This window comes from Lissotriton vulgaris, chromosome 4_1, assembly GCF_964263255.1.
Source record: "Lissotriton vulgaris chromosome 4_1, aLisVul1.2, whole genome shotgun sequence".
NCBI classification, from domain to species: domain Eukaryota; kingdom Metazoa; phylum Chordata; class Amphibia; order Caudata; family Salamandridae; genus Lissotriton; species Lissotriton vulgaris.
In genome coordinates, this window is record NC_141691.1 from 1,082,629,887 (window position 1) to 1,082,649,877 (window position 19,991).

General features: G+C 45.2%; 1 protein-coding gene across 1 annotated transcript in view; it reads left to right on the forward strand.

Annotated features, from left to right (window-relative positions):
- TRIO (trio Rho guanine nucleotide exchange factor) overlaps positions 1-19,991 on the forward strand; it is a 5,246,815-nt gene that overhangs the window by 5,096,378 nt on the left and 130,446 nt on the right. The gene's annotated exons all lie outside the window — the stretch shown is intronic.

Genomic DNA, 19,991 nt, shown 5'->3' on the forward strand with positions numbered 1-19,991 from the left:
ACTTCTAGCTGCAGATTCCTTACCTTTGAATTTCTTAGGCTTCAGACTTGATTGGGAACATTTTTCGTGAGCAGTACCCCCACACGTCGGTAAGTGGCGTTGCACCATTCAGGCATGCTGATGTCAATTCCTGTCTTTCCATGCAAGCCTGTCGTACTACAAAAATAATCAATGGAGCTATACCTACCAATAGCCCCCACTTATCGTCTTACCAAATAATCAGTTGGCAGTGAAGAAAAGTCAATTGTTTATTAGACAACCAATACTCTATAGAGGAGCCCCTCGACGTCACCCGGCCAGTGCTTGGAGAAGACTGCCGATTCACACTCAATACATGGCATATGTACTTTCATTACGTTACATAAGATCACCGTACATGGAAAATTACTGGTAGGCACAGTAGCTTAAAGGAAAGACCATATATGGCACACAAAGCTCATTTAGAAGTCTGCTTCTGCTATTATTGGGGAGGGTCAGAAGGGATGACTCCCTTTCGTCTCGGTGCCTGGGAGCACGGGTACGGCGCCTCCAGGAAAGGGCTTATCACCTCTGAAGCCAGATGCGACCTTAAGTCTTTAGAACAAGAAAGAATAGTATGAATTCAGCTGTCTGTTTAACTCAACTAACTGGGCTTACTCGGCTGCTGGAGGGAGGCACGTGACCACCGTTCGAGTCTAATACATGTACAGGCAAAATGGAGTCTGTTTGGTTCTCAGTCTGCGTACAAAAGAAATATAATGCAAAAGCGGAAAGGAAGTTCCTACATTGACATAACCAATTAGTGTATTTTATTATATACATGGGAATATAGATACATCGTGCTAACACAAAAGATTAATATAAATGTAGAAAATCGATTTTATCCCTCAGAACCACCCTTTTAGTATGATGTTGCTAATCAAGAAAATTAGTCCTCAAAAATACCCTTGTCAATCTGCATCATCTTTTGTATTTCTTGTTGGACCATTTGGGCTTTGACTTTAGTCGGGGATGGCTCTGTCACAGAGGAAGTTAATTTGGATGCACAGTAAGAACAACAGGCAGGTCCACAGTGTACACAGAGACAACAGGTAAATATAACACCTGCTATACCAGCTAACAACATTAGGAACTTCCAACCCCAGGTAGACAATAAACCCCAAAACCATCAAGAAAGGGACCAGGTACCTGTGTTGGCATGAATTTCAGAAGCTAAACGATGCAATTTTTGAATAGCCAAATGGACAGAGGGGGCGGAGTCAGGGATATACACGCAACAGGAGGTGCCGATCACGCGGCATGCTCCTCCTCGACCTGCTAAGATAACGTCTAGCACCATACGGTTTTGAAGAGAAACAAGTCTCGTAGCCTGAAGCTCCACAGTCAGATTAGTTAATATATCAGCTGTGGTATTTATAACTCTCTCAACTACCCTGGATAGGCGCCTTACTTCTTTACTAGTGATGATGGGCCCCAAATAGGAAATACTCCCTTGACAATGTCGATAAAGTGCTGTTCAGGAGTATCAGTATGATCTATCTCAGATGTATCCAATTCCCGTTTATCTCGTATTACAGGCAAACTTTGTCTGTCTAACCTATGATCTTTATGATAATTGGAGGGGGTGTATAGACAGGTGGATACAGAAAGGACAAATAACAACGACCCGTCTATCCTCGGGGTAGCCTTGTGTAGGCATTCTCGCCACACACAAAAGAAACATTTGGAGGTGTTAACAGCGGAGGGCTACTAAAGGTGCGTAGTCGATATGTATAATTACAACGGCTGTCTCCTAATGAACTGTGTCTGCTTCCCTGTACACAGAAGGCGGAGGTGCTATTCAATATACGCACCGGGATAGCTTTGTCATCAGTAACAGGCCGATCCTGAAATTGCTGAAAGTACTGAGTAAAATGAAATTCCGCAAAGTCAAGCATTTCACTCTTCAACCATGTAACATTCTCATATTCTGTATATAGATTCATGCAGGCATTTGGGTCTAGCGATCCTTCTCCATCGTTCCCCTGTGCATCAAAACCCTGGTGTACCTCTGTATAGCAAAAGAAGTGAGACCAGATGGTATCTGGTGTCATCCCTAATTGGCACACATTTTGGTTGTGTTCCCCTGGATCAGAAAAACACTTTCATTCAATGTTCATTTAGATCGTGTTTTATTTAAAGGTTGTTCATGATTTACGTAGTATTTTCTATTATTTTGAATCAAAGTTCATCAAATTATTTCATGTTTCAACATCAGGCAAATATCAAGGCGTGTCCAATGCATTTCGGGCACTAACATAATGTGCCCTTCATCAGGGAAATGACACTACAAATGAAGATAAAACAAAATATCAATAATGCTGATCTTAACTCATTGTCTTTACATTATGTTTCATCCACATAATAAAACGTGCAAAAGAACGTGTTTTTCCTAAAACGTGTATATCATGCATTTAAAAAACAGTTGGTGACATTGTGAAAGGTGGTTGGGGTTTGTGCTGGGGGTTGTGAAAAAATGGTTCTCTTAGTACTCACATGCCTGTCATGTCGGTATAGCGGTTAATCTGTAAAAGTATAGGCGTTTGTTAGGTGTTTGTCAAGTATACGAAAAAAACTAAAGCACAAATGCGTGCGCGCTGTAAAACAGCGCTGTGGTTTTCCTCACTAACCTGTGTAGATGTTAGAACGCGCTACAGTCTCCCCGTTTGCCGATTTTCAATGAGCCGGTGTAAGCAGTTAGCTTACGGCTTTCATTAGTTTTAAGGAAGTTCTCTCGGTCACATGGGAATGAGAGAAAAGAAAGACTACCATGTGTAACAGGTGTACCGGATTATGCGAATGTGGTCGCAGCGGATTAACGCTTATTATGCTCAAATAGTAAGGTACAAAAATTAAAAAGTAAAACCTAAAAGAGATGCAAGTACGTGCTGGTGAAAAATATTAAATAGAAAAATAAGTGGTCATAACGGGGATTCGAACTCAGCTAAAGGAAATGTGATGCATGGTATGCTGAACGCTTGGCCAGTAGAGCTACTAGGTGGCGGTTATCGGTGTGGTGAAAATTAAATGGGTTAAATTAGTGTCAGGATGTCAGGAACATGTCACACAATAACAATACAGACGATTAGTGGAGCTATGTATTTACAGGTAACAAGAAAATTCTATCCTTTCGTTTAGCCCAGCGGGTTTCTGGGTGGATAATTTCTGGATCCAATAGTTCTCTCTGCGTAAAAGGTGCTTGTTGTTGTTTACACCCTCATATTTTGGAACAGTCTCTAGTACAATGAACTTGACTTGAGAAACATTGTGTTGAGCTTCAACAAAATGCGCCGAGAGTGCTGATTTCGTATTCTTGAGTCTAATGTTTGACTTGTGTTCGGTCAAACGTACTTTTATGCGCCTCTCAGTCTTTCCAACATACATCTTCCCACATGGGCATTTGATCCCATATATTAAATTGGTGGAATCACAGGTGGCATTGACATGTAATTTTATGACGTGACCTTGTGTTGGGTGATTGATGGTTTGTCCTTTAATTATATTGTTGCAGTTGCCACAATTTAGACAAGGTTTAGTGCCATGATATGTGGTGGTATCCATTGGTGTTTGTTGCAGAATTTCTCCTATGTTTTTAGCTCTCGTATAGGCAAATATTGGGAGTTGTTCAAATGCTCTGTTGAAGTCCGGTTCTATATTCAGTATGGACCAGTGTTTCATTATTATCTGTTTGAATTTTTTGCTGTTTGTAGGATATTTGGAAACTACTACCATCCGGGTTTGTTCTGTTTTGATGGTTGGTGTCAGTAACTTGGGTCTTTCTATTTTGGATATTCTTTCTTCGGTTTCATCCATTAGAGTTTTAGGATAACCTCTTTTCACAAATTTGGTTGTCATCTCTTTCAGTCTTAAATTTAGGGTGGTTTGGTTAGATGTGATCCGTTTGACTCTTGCCATCTGTGAGTATGGGAGATTTCTGATCAAATTGGGTTCGTGAAAACTGGAGTATAGTAGCATATTGTTCCTGTCTGTGGGTTTGACATAAAGATCTGTTTCAAATCCATTAGGTGTTATGATGACGTTCACATCCAAGAAGTTAACTGATGTGTCCGAAATGTTCCACGTTAGTTGAATCCTTTGGTCGATGTTGTTGAACTTATTTAGTTGATTTGTTAGTTTCTCCTCAGTTTCCGTCCATATGATGAAATAATCATCGATGTACCTCAATATCATTTTCAAATGATCTGTCCAATTTTTGTCATTCAGGATGTATTGAGTCTCGTACCAGTGCATGAACATATTGGCGTATACCGGTGCGGCCGAATTGCCCATGGCCATTCCTGTCATTTGTTGGTACCACTTGTTTTTAACTCTAAAGTAGCTATGGTACAGGGTAAATTGCATTAATTCCATTAGGAATAGCTGGAAATCTTGGTCTATATGCATGTTTAGGATGGCGGCTTCTATGGCTTCAATACCCATGTTGTGTGGTATGCTTGTGTACAAGCTACAGACGTCTGCTGTGCATAACAGTATTTTCTCATTCGGTTGAAATTCGACTTGTTGGAGTTTTAACAAGAACTGTGAGGTGTCTTTGATATATGTACAAGTTGACTGTACAGCTGGTTGCAGATACTTGTCGATTAGTTGGCCAATCGGTTGGTGTATACTTCCTCTGGTTGAGACTATTGGTCTCATGGGCGGATTTCTCAGGTTTTTATGAATCTTGGGTGTCATTCTTAGTGTTGGACTTTTTGGATCGCTGGTTGTAAGAAAATTCTTAGTTCTCTCTGTGATGGTTCCTTGTTGGTATGCATGATCAGTGATCATTTTTAAGTTTTTAGCGTATTCCATAGTCGGGTTGGAGTCCAATTCCTTGTATGTTGTCTTATCCATAACGTGTTCAACAACTTTCTCATTATACATTGACCTGTTCATAATGACGATTGCGCCTCCTTTATCTGCTTTAGTAAGGATTATTTGGTCATTGGTTGCAATTCTCTTGATAGTGTCTAGATCTTTTTGCGTTATATTTTTCTTCTTAGGTTTTACATGTTTGAGTTTATTGAGATCTTGTTTTACCAAGTTTTCAAATAGATCAAGAGTCTTATGGCTGGAAGGTGCCTGGAATGTGCTATGCGGACGTAGTCCCAATAGTTGGTCTTTTTCCTGCGGTGGGCGTTCCGGTAAGGTGTTGTCAAAGAAATGCCTCAATTTGAGTTTTCGCATAAGTTTGAAAAAACTTACTTCTTCTTCCAAGTGGTCTGTTTGAGTTGTTGGTACAAATGAGGTTCCTTTCTCGAGTAGTTTCAGTTCGTAAGTGGAAAAGTGGTGGTCACTTATGTTAATGACTAAGTTGTCTTTAATTAATTCTTCTTCGGTTTTTTCTCCAACAGCTTGGTGGTGGCTGTCGTGCTCCTGGTGGTGGGCGGTTCTCTCTCCTTTTCTTTTTCTTTTTCCTTGCCCTCTCCTGGGTCTCCTTTTTGTGCTTGGCCTTGGTCTAAAAAAGGGCTGCTATCTTGCGGAAGGGCACATTATGTTAGTGCCCGAAATGCATTGGACACGCCTTGATATTTGCCTGATGTTGAAACATGAAATAATTTGATGAACTTTGATTCAAAATAATAGAAAATACTACGTAAATCATGAACAACCTTTAAATAAAACACGATCTAAATGAACATTGAATGAAAGTGTTTTTCTGATCCAGGGGAACACAACCAAAATGTGTGCCAATTAGGGATGACACCAGATACCATCTGGTCTCACTTCTTTTGCAATTTTCCAGACGTCGTGGGGCTCTCGACGCCTCCTAATTGAGCACCAACAAACCGGAATAAAGTACATTTAGTCTGAATAAATCTACCAGAACCAGCTGTGCATCAAACCCATCTTTTTCATATTGTACCTCTGTATAGGCCAGGATCATTTCATAATCACGCTCAGAGCATCGAGAAGAATCTACCGTGTAATGGAGGTACATCATTGACAGCAATTTGAATCAGGCCTCACAACTTCCCAAGTAAGATAAAGGCCATGAAATAAAGAGATCATGTCTATGCATCACTGAGGGCAGCAAACCACAAACCCAACAATTTGTCGTATTGGTAGCACTATGCATTTGATGCAATATCTCTAATAATACATTTTTAACATAAGTTTGGCGATGCCTTTCCTTATGACATAACATAAGAAAATGATGCTCAGTCGGTGGAGTAGGAGTTCCCAACACAGTATGCATAGGATGGTGAAGTTCTAAATATAAAAACACACTCATTATTATAATAAAAAATGCTGCAATGGTGATTACAAAAGCAACTTTCACACGTGTTGTCCAAGAAGAAAACATAGGTACATAAGTAGGCATATATTGAGGAGCAAGGGGGCATTCCTCCTCAGGAATAAAACAACCAAAGGGATACATTCTAACTAAAAATACAAATTAGACTAAGGGACGCAGTCCAACCTGCCAGAGGGTGCTTCTTTCATGTGTCCGTCTAGAGCCTCACCGGCAGGCTCCAATCGTTCATCAAAGAGAAAACGGACCTGTGCAATGACGTTATATATACAGTTGCAACCTGGGCCTTTTCTTCAGCTTCTTAGTCTTTCTTTTTGAACAGAGCAATACAGTAGTCCAGCTCTCAATGTGTTCAGTCCAGTGTCTCGCTCAGTACCCCTGAACTAATCTAGCAAAACCGTAGTACTCAAGTCTCTCCCTATCTCCTGTCGTGTTCATCGGGGGTACCGCGTTGTTTTCTGAGCCGCAGGTTGTAGCGAACATGACAAGGTAACTCCTGGTCAACAAACAAAGCAGATGAAGTGGCATTCGTGATGCCTGATTTATCATAAACTCCTTGTGCAACAACAGGGGCAACCGATTCCGGGGCCAATTTCACTGTTGATGATGAGACCCCTTTTTTGCCCGATGCTCCTTCCTCTTGCCTTTTCTCAATTTCTTGGGCATCAGAAAAAGGAACAACACAAGGAACCGTCTCGCTGTCCTGGGTCAAAATTCCTTCTGGATTTGGTTGATCAAAAGGAAGCGGGAAAGGTACTTTCTTCAGATGGGAAACATGGATCCAATGTTTCCAGACATTCACCTTCACCGCTGTCCGAGTAGCCAGTAGAATTTAGACTGGTTCAGTCCACCTGGGCTACAGACTAGATTTCCGCTGATAATTTCTCACCATCACCCATTGACCAGGCTCCAAACGATGTCCGGGACCCTCCGGCAGGGTCTGCAGTGTGTCTGACACCTGTTGGTGGATAGAACCAAGATCTTTAGTCAAAGTGTACAAATAATCTGTCATCATTGGGTAATCAATTTCTTGAAAGTTCCTTGGTCGTGAAACGGCCCAAACATTAGCCGGCCGCCCAAAAATTACCTCGTAGGGTGACAATCCTGACCGGGAATGTGGGGTGACCCGCAAAGACATTAAAGCTAAAGGTAAAGCGTCAGGCCACTTTAACCCGGTGCTTTCCTGACTTTTAGCCATTTCCAATTTCAAACTTCCATTGTATTTTTCAACCAACCCTGCAGACTGGGGATGCAGAGCAGCATGAAGTTTCTGTTTGATGTGTAATCCATTACAGATATGCTTGATAAGATCTGCATTAAAGTGCTTCCCGTTATCTGACCAGATCACTCTAGGTTATCCGTATCTAGGGAAATACTTCTTAATCAAAGCTTTGGCTGTCGCCAGGGCAGTGTTTTCCTTCATGGGGTTCGCTCCTACCCATTTAATAAAAGCACAAACCACCACCAAAACGTATTTCAAATTATTCACTCTTTCGAACTGTATGTAGTACATCTGAAGTACTTCAAAATGTAACGACGGGGGTGAAAATTTCCACCAAGGACAGATTCCTGCCCTCCTGGGTTATGTCGTAAGCAAACCATGCAATGTTTAACTACATGAATTGCAGTCTTGGCAATATTAGGGTTATTCCAAACTGGATCTAACAAAGCGCAATACCCTTTGTTCCAACATGCGCTGTTCCATGAGCCATAATTACTACAGCATTAACAAATGCATTGGGAAGCATCCACCTTTGTTTCTCACTTAAGTCAATCCAACAACCATTATCATCCAACCTCCCCACCTCATTTTCCCAACGGAACAGTTCAGCAGGGGTAGCTTCTTTCTGTATTTCTCGGACACTTTCCATGGTGTTATCAAACATATCAGACTCCTCTACCCATCTAGCCGAACTTACATACAATGGGAGACACTTTAGATCTAGCTATCTCCTTCGCTATTTGATCAGAAAAAGCATTCCCTTCTCCTACAGTATCTACTATTGCCTTGTGTGCACTACATTTCACAATTGCTACCTTTCTCGGCAATGTCAAAGCAGTTAGCAGCCTTGAGATCAAAGGGCCATGTTGTATTCGTTGGCCATGTGAAGTAAGAAATCCCCTATCTGCCCACAATTTTCCGAAACTATGAACCACGCCAAAGGCGTATTGGCTATCAGTATAAATGTTTGCCTTCAATCCCTCGCTTAACTCACAGGCTTGGAGCAGTGCTATTAACTCAGCTGCTTGCGCAGAATGATAGGGAACTCGAGAAGCCTCAACTACGGTACAAAGAGTGGTGATTGTATATTGCAGCTGTTGTTGTGCCATCTGGTAACATGAAACAGGAGCATCCACATACAACTCCCCTTGGGGGTCATATAGGGGCGTGTCTGTGAGGTCCACCCATCCCTTTGTTTCTTCCTCAGTCCGAAGTATACAATCGGGTATGTCATTGTTTGGTTCATCCGAAGGGAGGGGTAGTAACGTGGCTGGATTCAGAGTGGCACACCTTTTGATAGTGATATGGGTGGTGAATAAAGTTAATTCATATCCAGTAAGTCGTGCACTCGTAAGGTGCTGAGTCTTAGTTTTATTCAAGAGTGTGTCCACAGCATGCGGTACCATCACTGTGAGGTCGGAATTTAAAACGAGTCCTTCCAACTGTCGGCTGGCCACCGCCACTGCGGCAGTAACCCTCAAACAGCTAGGAAGTGCTCTGGCAACATAATCCAATACTGCCGAAAAATAAGCACAAGGCCTTTGCTTACCACCAAATCCTTCTGTTAACACGGAAAGCGAACAACCGTCCACCTCGTGTACATAAAGCACAAAAGGCTTTCGGTAGTCAGGAGTTCCTAAGACAGGAGCCGAACAGAGAGCAGTTTTCAAAGAATCGAAAGCCTTCTGACACTCATCAGTCCAAGGTAAGGGTTCATGCACATCCTTAGTGGTTAGATACAAAAGAGGTTTAGTAAGAAGGGAAAAGTTAGGAATCCACTGGCGACAGTAAGAGGTTAGGCCCAGAAATGCACGAACATCACGTTGAGTAGGAGGAACATGCATGTTAAAAATAGTAGACACGTGATCAGGAGTTAGTTTCCTCCCCTCTTTCGACAGTAGAAGACCGAGATAGGTCACCTCCTGTTGACAATATTGAAACTTCGAAAGAGACACTTTATTACCATTAGCTGCTAAATGCGACAATTATTTAACCGTAGTTTCCTTACAACCTTCCTCCGTGTCTGATGCCACTAACAAATCGTCCACATATTGGAGGAGGACGTTCCCTGGGGGCAAAGTCAATTTGTCTAAAAGTACTTTCAAAGCTTGACTGTAAATACTAGGACTCTCCGTATAGCCCTGAGGGGCGCGACAAAATCTAAAGCTGTGCCCAGATAACGAGAAGCCGAAAATATAACGGCTATCAGGGTGTATTGGAATGCTAAAGAAAGCATTTTTCAGGTCTATAACGGAGAAAAACTTAGCTGTTGGGGGAATCATGGCAAGAATAGATGTAATATCTGAAATCACAGGATATTGAGGGACTACTACTTTATTAATTTTGCACCGGTCAATTAAAAAACGATAAGTATCAGCATAATCAGGGCCACTTCCTGTAGGAGCCTTTTTCAAAAATGGTAATATAGGGCCATTACAAGTATTGGAAACCGTTTCTTCCACTACACCTTTATCGATTAGGTCCTGTATGATCGTCAACAATGCCTTCTTACCAGCCAGTGAGATCTTGTACTGTGGAATACGGGGCAGACGAGCGTTCGGTTTTAAAGTAATAGAGACTGGCAGAATATTTAAAAGGCCGACATCCGTATCACCAGTTGCCCACAATGTAGATGGAATGACAGCCAACTCAGGAGGAAGGGGTTCATTTTTCACAAAACTCTGACGAGTGTGCTGACCAGGCGATTGAATAGTTAAATACTACACTCCATCAGGAGAACAATAAATCTTTGCATGCAACTTCTTCAGCAGGTCCAATCCCAATACATTTTCCCCACAATGTGACATCAACAAAATGGGGAATCCACCATGACTGGACCTATGGTAAGCAGGAGAGGCTTAGAAATGGGGCTTACTACCGGGATTCCAGAAAACCCGACTAAAATATTATTTTGCCCGGACCGAGCAGCCCCTCGGACCAGTGAACGAGCAATCGAACTATTCATTGCACCAGTGTCTACTAGAAAATCCTCAACAGTTCACATTAATTGTCCTTTAACATAAAGCCCTCTCTGATCGACGGGTACTGCCACTCGGCCCCTGCTCTGTCCGTGGCTGTCCTACGCATAGTAATACCCATCTCGCCCTCCGGTTCCACAATCTCCATTATAGTACTGCCTCCCTTTTGTCTTATCAAAACAATTTCCCCCTGCCTCACCTCGTGCCACTTCTTCTCTTCTCTTCACACTTCGATCAACTACTCCTCGTCCTCTCCCTCTACCTCTCACAGTTCCATTTTGTGCTAAGAGGAAAGGACACTGAGCTCGCCAATGCCCTTCCGGTTTACAGTAAGCACATTGGTTTACTCCCAAAGTAACGGCTGGTCCTCTTCCCCATCTTACTCCCACCCCTCTTGGAACGAATCCTCTTCCTACTGCGTCTCTACCCCGTCCTCTGGCTACTTGCTGTAATAACACTTGAGTCTTAAGGTCCTTCATCTTTTTGTCAGACTTACCTTTACTCTTGTTTTCCCTATGTTCGTAATATTGGGCCATGCTCAAAATAACAGAATGAGTAGAGGTGGTCCAAGTGCTTTCGGCTGCCTGGAGCCGGGCAGATATTTCGGGCAATAGGTTAGTCACAAACCGATTAACGAATAATCTTACCCAACTTCCACTGACAAATGTTGCCCACTGAAATCAATAAACACCCCTTTGAATCGAGTAAAGAAATCTGACACACTCTCATCCTTCTTCTGTTTGCAAGCGGTTAGTTTATCCCAATCCACCTTCAGGGGTGGAATTAAAGAATGCATATATGTGATAATCCGACCCGGCAAATCTAAAATTTCCGGTCTTGTTTTATCTCCTGGTTTCCGATTCTTGTCCCAGTCTTTAATTTGGTCCCAAGTTCCTCCCAACTCGTTAACATGGGGATGATCATGCACATGTCGCAATACGTCGACAGGGACCAGTAACCTGAAAAATAATTCTATATCAGCTAAGGTCATCACAGCCGACAAAGCGGCCTCAGTGAGTTCCTTATAATAAGCAGTGGGATTTTTCCGAGGGTCAGGCCACTGGGACTTCAGGGAGAGAACCTCACTTCTTTCCCACGGTTTATAAACCCATTGTTCTTGGAATCGGGCTTCAACGCAAGCTTGAATGATTTGATTACCATTGTCCCTGACCTCAGGGATTTCAGGGTGATAGATCGGATGCACATCCTGCATGGGATGTTGAGTATCCCAACTCGGGCATTTAGTGAACAACCTTTCCCGATACTTCATTATGGTCACTAGATTCCCATATACATCTTCTAATCCTAATTCAAATTTGTGTTCCCGGTCCACAATGTCATATAGGACCTGTGGGGCCCTTCCATCAACAAAACATTGCTCCCATAGGGAAATTAAACGATTGGCCATAGTTTCCAAAGTATATTGCTGCATGACTGGTTCATAATCCTTCATGGTCCCCCATATATCTGTAATCGTAACCCGACCCCAGTAAATGTTTACTGTGGGACATTCCCAAGCCAGGGTCCAGAATTTCAGAACCACAGGGCGGCGCACCTTGGGCCCCACGGGGTCGGAGTAGTCCCCTTCTAGTTCCAGGCTGGTGGGCCGCCCCAGTGGACCCCCTTGAGTACTTTCATGGATCCAGACCGACACCGGTTTTACCAACTCAACCTTCCCTGAGACTGGTCCTGATGCCAGTGGTGCCAGTGGCACCATCCCCATTTATCCCAGACTCTGAGATGGAGCCGAATGGGCAGAGCAGACAGGAGCCTTGCCTACTAGATTGGAGCCTGAGCCCTATTCTCTTGGGCTGGAACTCAGGGAAGAATGGGAGGGGTCCCTGGCTAATATCAGCCATATGAGGAAGACCATAGCATGGACTGTTGTGAAGAACTGGGTGAAGCCAGTGAAATGGATACCTCCATCTACCATGGCTAGCGAGGAGGGAGCTTCATATGCAATGGCGGTGCAAAGGGCGGCTGAGATCCATGGCCTACACTTGCTCTCAGTGACAGCCAAGACTAATATCTTGACAGAGGTGCTGCAGCAGGGAATATTCACAACTGAAGCACTACTCCCTTTCAATGACGCCTTCACTGATATCCTTTTGGGGAACTGGTCCAAACCTAACACAGGGGCTCCTGTGAATAGAATGATTTCCTACCGCCCGCTGCCGGGAACCCAAACTTTCTCACCCAGCACCCTACCCCAGAGGGCTTGGTGGTCCAGGCCTTAACGTCCCACAGTGCATTCTCTACCGCTCCCTCAGATAGGGAATCCAAGAGGCTGAAGTCCTTGGGTAAAAAGATATTTTCTTTCACCAGCCTGCATTTTGGTCCGGAAACACTGCATGCTTATTGGGCTGTTACTCCCACACTCTGTGGGACATGGTTGTGCAAGTGCTACCACAGGTCCCAAGGGAGGCCCAGGCCATACTCTCTCAGGTTGATGTCGACTGGAGAGATGCAGCAAAGTTCACAATATGATGCAGATTTGACACAACCGACTCACTGGGCAGAGCACTTTCATCTACGGTTGCCCTGAGGCTCCATCCCTGGTTGAGGCTGGCTTGCTTATTGGGAAATATCCAGGCTTCACTTATCAACCTTCCCTGCGATGGCACCTGTCTTTTCAGAGATGAGGCGGATTCAGCGCTTAAGCGATAGTCGGGCTATGGTCAAGTCCTTGGGCCTTTCTATGGCCCCACATCACCCCCTGATCCGCCTTTCACTTCCTTTTTTTCTTTTTTAAAGTATGTGTTTATTATTTCCAGTTTCACATTTGTTATATGCAGAGCAAGTGTTATGTTGTATAGCATTCAAAAACATGCAACAAACGTTATAGCCATTTCACCCTTTCCCAGTGCAGTTTCTAGTAATACATTCCCATGTTCTTAAGGCCCCCTGTATCACAAGTCGTATGCTGCACTCCATCGGTCTAGGAGGTTCTTTTGTTCTTAGACTCCAGACCTTTTATAGAGAAAGCACATCCCTCTTAATCAGAGCCTGAATTCCCTGAATCCAGCCTTCTCAGTGCTGCTTCAAACTCCTCTATGGACTCTCTCCATATCGTCAAATCTTCATCTGCATGTTCACTTAGCCTGACCTCTTCTGCCACTGCCCATTCTTTCACATCTTTACCCCACCTTTGTAGATTGGGTCCCCCAGTGCCCATCCAAGTCATAGCTACTCGTCTTTTTGCTGGTAATAGCACCAGTTGTATGAATCGCCATTGCATTTTCCTTCCCTTGTGTTGTTTAAGTATACCCAGTAGACAAGCAGTAGGTTCTGGCCTTATTGTCACTCCCCGCCACTCTCTGTAATGTCTGAGCCACCCGACCCCAGTAAATGTTTACTGTGGGACATTCCCAAGCCAGGTGTTGAAATGTTGATGGAGCTGTTTGTCATTGTGGACATGTATTCGGTTTCGTGGGATCTATCTGGTGTAGCAGCAGCGGTGTGACATACGTGCGGTGTAGAAAATTTAAGTGGGCTATTTTAAATTGTGCTTTACATGAGCCTTTTTTCACTAGTTTGGAGGCCTCCTTCCACCCTGTATCCATCATTGGGCCCTCAGGTCTTCCTCCCAGACTATTCTTCCTCTTGGTCTGTGTAGGAAGGTGGCTACCTGACTATGGTTACCCCAGATTTTTTGCCTGGTGTTTAGCTGGTTTTCAACTTAGTTGGCCTGGTTCCCTGCTAATCAGGGCCCCAGGCTATCTGCTCTCTCTGTAAAATGGATTCCATGTACCCTAGGTGCATAACTAGATTGGCTTGTGTCACCTTATCAGCCCCTGTACAGAGCACTATAGGTGCCCAGGGCATAGGTGCATCCAAGGCCTACCAGGGGCTGCAGCATATCTTTTGCCACCCCTGGCTGGCTATCTAAAATTGACACAACTGGCTGATCACTCAGCTGCGGCAAGGTGGTGTAATCACCCCTTGCTTAGATATAGTATACCTATATCTAAACCTATCTGGACACATATATACCTATCAGTCACTCCTATGGCAGGCCTTAACAATCCTGGAGGCAGAGTGCTTGGTTTTATGCGAGATGGTGCTCTAACATGAGCTGAGCCTGCCTGCAGCTGTCAGGACCAATTCCCTAAGCTGTTCCAGGATAATGCCATACCATATACTATTAAGTGCCTTATAATCCTCGCGGTTATATGTTAACTTTGGTTTGGCTTTATCAAAACATGTCGTGTAAGGTGTCATACGATTTGGAATACTACCCCCTCGCCAGTCCTGGTGACGGGGGTAGCATTCCACCCCTCTAGAGGGAGACGACATGTTACTTTGCTAAAACGCGGTTGATTTTAAAAGAGCCTCAGATCCACAAAATGGATGCTCCTGCCACAGACACAAGTCTGACCTCCTGCTGCTGACCGAAACTCAGCAGAGGAGGCCTGGACAAAGGCTTTCCTGTCGCAGGGAGGTGTTACACCACCCCAGACAGGAGATAGTGGATTGTAGCAGGGAGGTTTGAAAGAAACCAGACACTGCCTGGGGAGCACAAGGCTTCCCCTTGCATAATCCGGCCAAACCGGTTCTGAGGCAGACCAGCCCCAGTCCCAGCGTGGCCTGGATCAAAGGGAAAGGGGTGTATCCACCCCCTTCCTGAGTCCCACCCATAGGAGGGGACCTAGCAGGTAATCCAGCCCCCTAGATTGGTATAAGAATGGGAGCAGTGCCAACACACTCAGATTATCCTGATGAAACATTTGAAACAAAACTCTGGACCCTTCGACATCCTACTCCACGTAGAAGACTGAAGAATCTCCCTTGTGGTCAAGGAGTTACCACCCTGTGCAAACAGGCACCATCCAGCACCTCAACGTCTGCTTTGTTGCAGTTCCCGCCGGAACTCGGGTGACAGAGATTGACAAGATCAAGCTTGCCTGCCTTCTTACAGCCCGATCCACAGTCCCTGCAGAGCTGAGACCCGTGGAGGCGACCGGAAGCGTGGGGCACGCCATCTTGAAAAGACCACGAGACGCTGACTGTGCAGCCCACGAGTGACCCTCGAAGCTGTACACCGGGGTTTGAGAAGCCCCAACCCTAAGCCACTTTTGCACCGAAGCTCACCCCTCTACACTTGACGAGTGCTGCGTGGGGCCCTTCTGCTTTCTTTGGCTCAACGCGTTGGCCCGGTCACTTGCCAGCTGGCTTGTGGCCCCTGTGCCGGCGAAAACCTAAATACGACTTGTGATTCTGGTTGCTCCAGACTTGCACCCGCTCCTCTGAAAAGGAGCACCTGCTCTGACCCTCCTGGTCCGAGTGAGAAGCAATCTTCCAATCCTGCGTGGATTGCTCTTGCCAAGTGCTGTTTGCTCCGATCTTCAAGCCGACAGCGCCGACGGTGAGAGCCTGCGTGGGACAGCTCGTGACCCGCTCCTGGACGTCGCAGATGCCCCAGAGCCCACGTGGCAGCGGAGAGAAGCTCCCCGACAACCACCTGATTGCGTCCTGCATTGCCTGGTTCCGTCCTGGGTCCACCCTGGTCACTGCTGAGTAACCCAGACTCTGTCCCCTCTGCTTTCAGGTATTTTACTACCCTGATCCACCCTTGGATCACACCGGACACTTCTCCTTCACATCGCCTGCAGCATCTTCAACTTCAAGCACCAACAACCTGCGTGACGAAACCAGACGCCACTTCGACCCTATGCACCCGCTTCCTGTGGGTGAGGTAACTCAGCAACGCCGGTGTTCCCACACTGGTACACACCTCTAGGGTCTGTGTCTAAAGTTTTGTCCTTCTAGGTTCAGCTGAAGTATCCTTAAACTCTATTTGTGTAACTTTTACGCACCATTGACTTTGCATTGGTGCATGCGTGTGCTTTAAGCGCTGCACCCGAAACCCGCGGGCTTTTCCTGACTTCAGCATTGCTTGTCCCGACTGCTCCCAGCAATTCCCTAGGCCCTAGGCCTAACCACTGTTCGATTGGTATCTCTTATACCACTTTCTTAATATATGGTTTGAGTGGCCACCCGCCCTCATCCATAATTGTGCAACTTCATATGTTATACTGTGCTTTTGATTTAACGCTTAGAGGAGGAGCTCCTCCGACGTCACCCAGCCAGTGCGTGGAGAAGACTGCCGATTCACACTCAATACATGGCATATATACTTTAATTGCGTTACATGAGATCACCGTACATGGAAAATTACTGGTAGGCACAGTAGCTTAAAGGAAAGACCATATATGGCACACAAAGCTCATTTAGAAGTATGCTTCTGCTATTTTTGGGGAGGGTCAGGAGGGGTGACTCCCTTTCGTCTCGGTGCCTGAGAGCACGGGTACGGCACCTCCAGGAATGTGCTTATCACCTCTGAAACCAGATGTGACCTTTGGTCTCAGAACAAGAAAGAATAATATGAATTCAGCTGTCTGTATAACTAAACTAACAGGGCTTACTCGGCTGCTGGGGGGTGGCACGTGGCCACTGTTCGAGTCTAATACATGTACAGGCAAAATGGAGTCTGTTTGGTTCTCAGTCTGCGTACGAAAGAAATATAATGCAAAAGCGGAAAGGAAGTTCCTGCATTGACATAACCAATTAGTGTATTTTATAATATACATGTGAATATAGATACATCGTGCTAACACAAAAGATTAATATAAATGTAGAAAATCGATTTTATCCCTCAAGGCAACGCTGATCTGGAGAGCTGTTACCCCTTCAGTCATTGTTTGACTGTATTTTTTCAATGTTTTGACTATTGTTTTTTGAGGTTTTCCTCCTGGTGTGTTAGGAAAATCTAGGAAAACAGGAATCAAGCCCTGTAAGTCGGTCGGTCATTGGCCGATGTCGGATCCACAACTTGTCTGTCTGTGGTTTTTGGAGCGTGACCACAACCCAAAGTTGTGCTCCGATTGCTGTTATGAACCCAAAGGCGTCAGTGAGCGGTCCCTAAAGCTCATGGCAGCCAGGCATGACTCCACGTAAATTGAGGTCCAGTTTGGGAGGAAAGGCCCCGGGAGCGTTCGTGGAGTCCGAGGTCATTGTTCCATTCCAAGTAATTGGGCAACGCATTAGTCGAAGATATAGTAAAAAAGAAGTTGAAGACGTCTTCGAATTCTCGTCATCCGTGGGCCGACTATGAGTGTTAAATTTCGAGGCCTGGCTCTGCAGAAGAGTTTGCTCCTCAGCCAACTCCACTCCTCCCTGATTTTCTGGAAGCCGGAGAAACCCCCCCATCTTGGAGTTCTATGAGGCCTATTTGGGCTGAGGTGCCGGGTTTTTAGGAACCCGGTGGTGCCAGGGGTAACACCCGGGGGCCTCTGAGTTCTCCCTGTTCCGGACCACAGAAACACAGAGTCTTCTAGGTGAAGTCAGAGAATGAGTTTTATTGGCTGCAACCAAGTAACAAGCGTCCTAGAATTACAACAGCACGGGCTGTAAGTTCTCAGGAGACTGTTCGTTTTTACAGAACCAGCCTTCTCCTTTTATACAAAATATTGCACTTCAGGCAAGAATTCTTGAGTTTACGATATGGTCATAGACATATTTACACAATAAAGCAAAGAGCGAAGTCACGACGGCCAACCTATATTTTAGATGTCCAGTTTATGATAGATGACCCAGCCCAGCCCGGAATTACAATCAGATATCAATGAAACCTCAATAAAACAGGGCACCTCCTGGTCATAAAACTGGCCATAAACAAGAAACATGGACAGGTGTATGTGTGTAGAAAACATGGTCTGTAGGTGGTGAATGGTTTATGGCATGTTATGTATTGATGCTATCTCATTCGGCCACTGGGCGAGGGGCTGCCCGAACAGGTTTGGCTGGAGGCAGTGGAGTCAGTTTGGCCAGGTCATGGGGAAGTCAGCTAAGGTGGACGTGTCCTTTCAGATCGAGCTCGGTCTTAATCAATTGACTATATGAGGGCAAGTCATAAGATGGATGCCGTTCACAAAATGGAGTCCGAGGGTTCGGAACGGAAACCATGATTTAAGGGTGTTAGCATTGCTCAATCATGACGCAAATGCACAGGGATAGTGTCCTAATCATTACCGGTCTGCCGATACCAAATTCGTCATGGTACGACGATATTTTGTGACACGAGTGTTGGACCTTGATACCGGTGTTACAGCAGGGTCCAGAATTTCAGGACCACAGACCCTCCTTTTGCCCTCATATAAGGCAATAGCTCATGCTAATCTGAGTCCAAATCTGTATTGATGAATTCATGGAGATGCTGCTGTAGCATCATTCTGTTGCTCAATTCGTCCCTTGACACAGGCTTCCTTACACATGAAGTAGCACAGAGGCCACATATTGCAGGAGCGCACTGTACAAACAGGCAGAACATAAACAGAACGGCTAAGATCATCCCAATGAAGATCAGGGTTTTCCATCCCCAGGCAGAGATCAGTTCCCAGAACCACCCTAGCAGAGACCAATCCCCTCTATCCACATGAAGGGAATCGGAGATTTTGTGTAGTTTGGATATGGCCTGGTACACTGTCGGAGCATTATCGGGGATGAAAATGCAGCAACTGGATTGGATCACCCTACATACACCACCACGGTCTGCAAGTATGACATCTAGGGCAACCCGGTTCTGAAGAGTCATGAGCCGGTCCGACTGGAGCTCGGCTGTCAAATTACTAAGGGCACCGGCCGTTTCGGTCACGGCGGATTCAACTATCCTTGTTAGCTGGCGAATGTTCCTGCTGTTCACCATAGGCCCCCAAAAAGGGAGAAAACCCTTTGCGAAGTCCCCAAATTCTTGACCCGCAGTGTCGTCTTGACTCACGACACCCCTAACTGTCCTTGTCCGATGGTAATCTGCCCCGGCCGTATAGGTGGGTGGCAGCAGAAATGAGATGAAACATGTGCCCGAGAAGTCAGGGGGCAACCAAGTGTATGCCTTGTCTTGGCAGACGAAGTATGTACCCTTAGCCGCCAAGAATGGAGGGGAAGTTCGGGATGCAAACACGTACGTTTCTGTGCAAACGCTCTTCCCCAACTGTGCTTTGGGATCCCTGCCAATACCTTGCAGACATAGGTGACCTCGGTGGGGTACTACCCAAACTGAGGAGGATTTCTTCGATTTCTGGCCCTCACTTAAGGAAATCCCATACTTGGTGATGTTCCACCTACTGTATGGGGTAAACTCATCCTTGGGAGTTGCTCTGACCGTGTCAATATCTCTACTCATATTTTTGATTCCTGCCACTAGTGCCTTGTTGTTTGAGTTTTCCCCTCGAACGTATGGTTCAAGGGAGAACAGGAACATGGTCTGAAAAGACCACAAAGAACGTGAATAGCTGAATGGCAGGACGAAGTAAGGGATACCCTTATCGGTTGTGTGTGGCATGAGTCCGCATATCCAACAGTTCGTAGTGTTCATGACAGATTGGTGCTGGTGTAGGAGCAGGACAAATGAATTATTTACAAATTCTAGTCTTCTGGCGGACTCGTGTTCAGGTAGTGGATGGAAGGAGTGTGTAGGAACAGTAGGAGGAGGTGTGAGCTGGGTGTTGGGCATGAATGG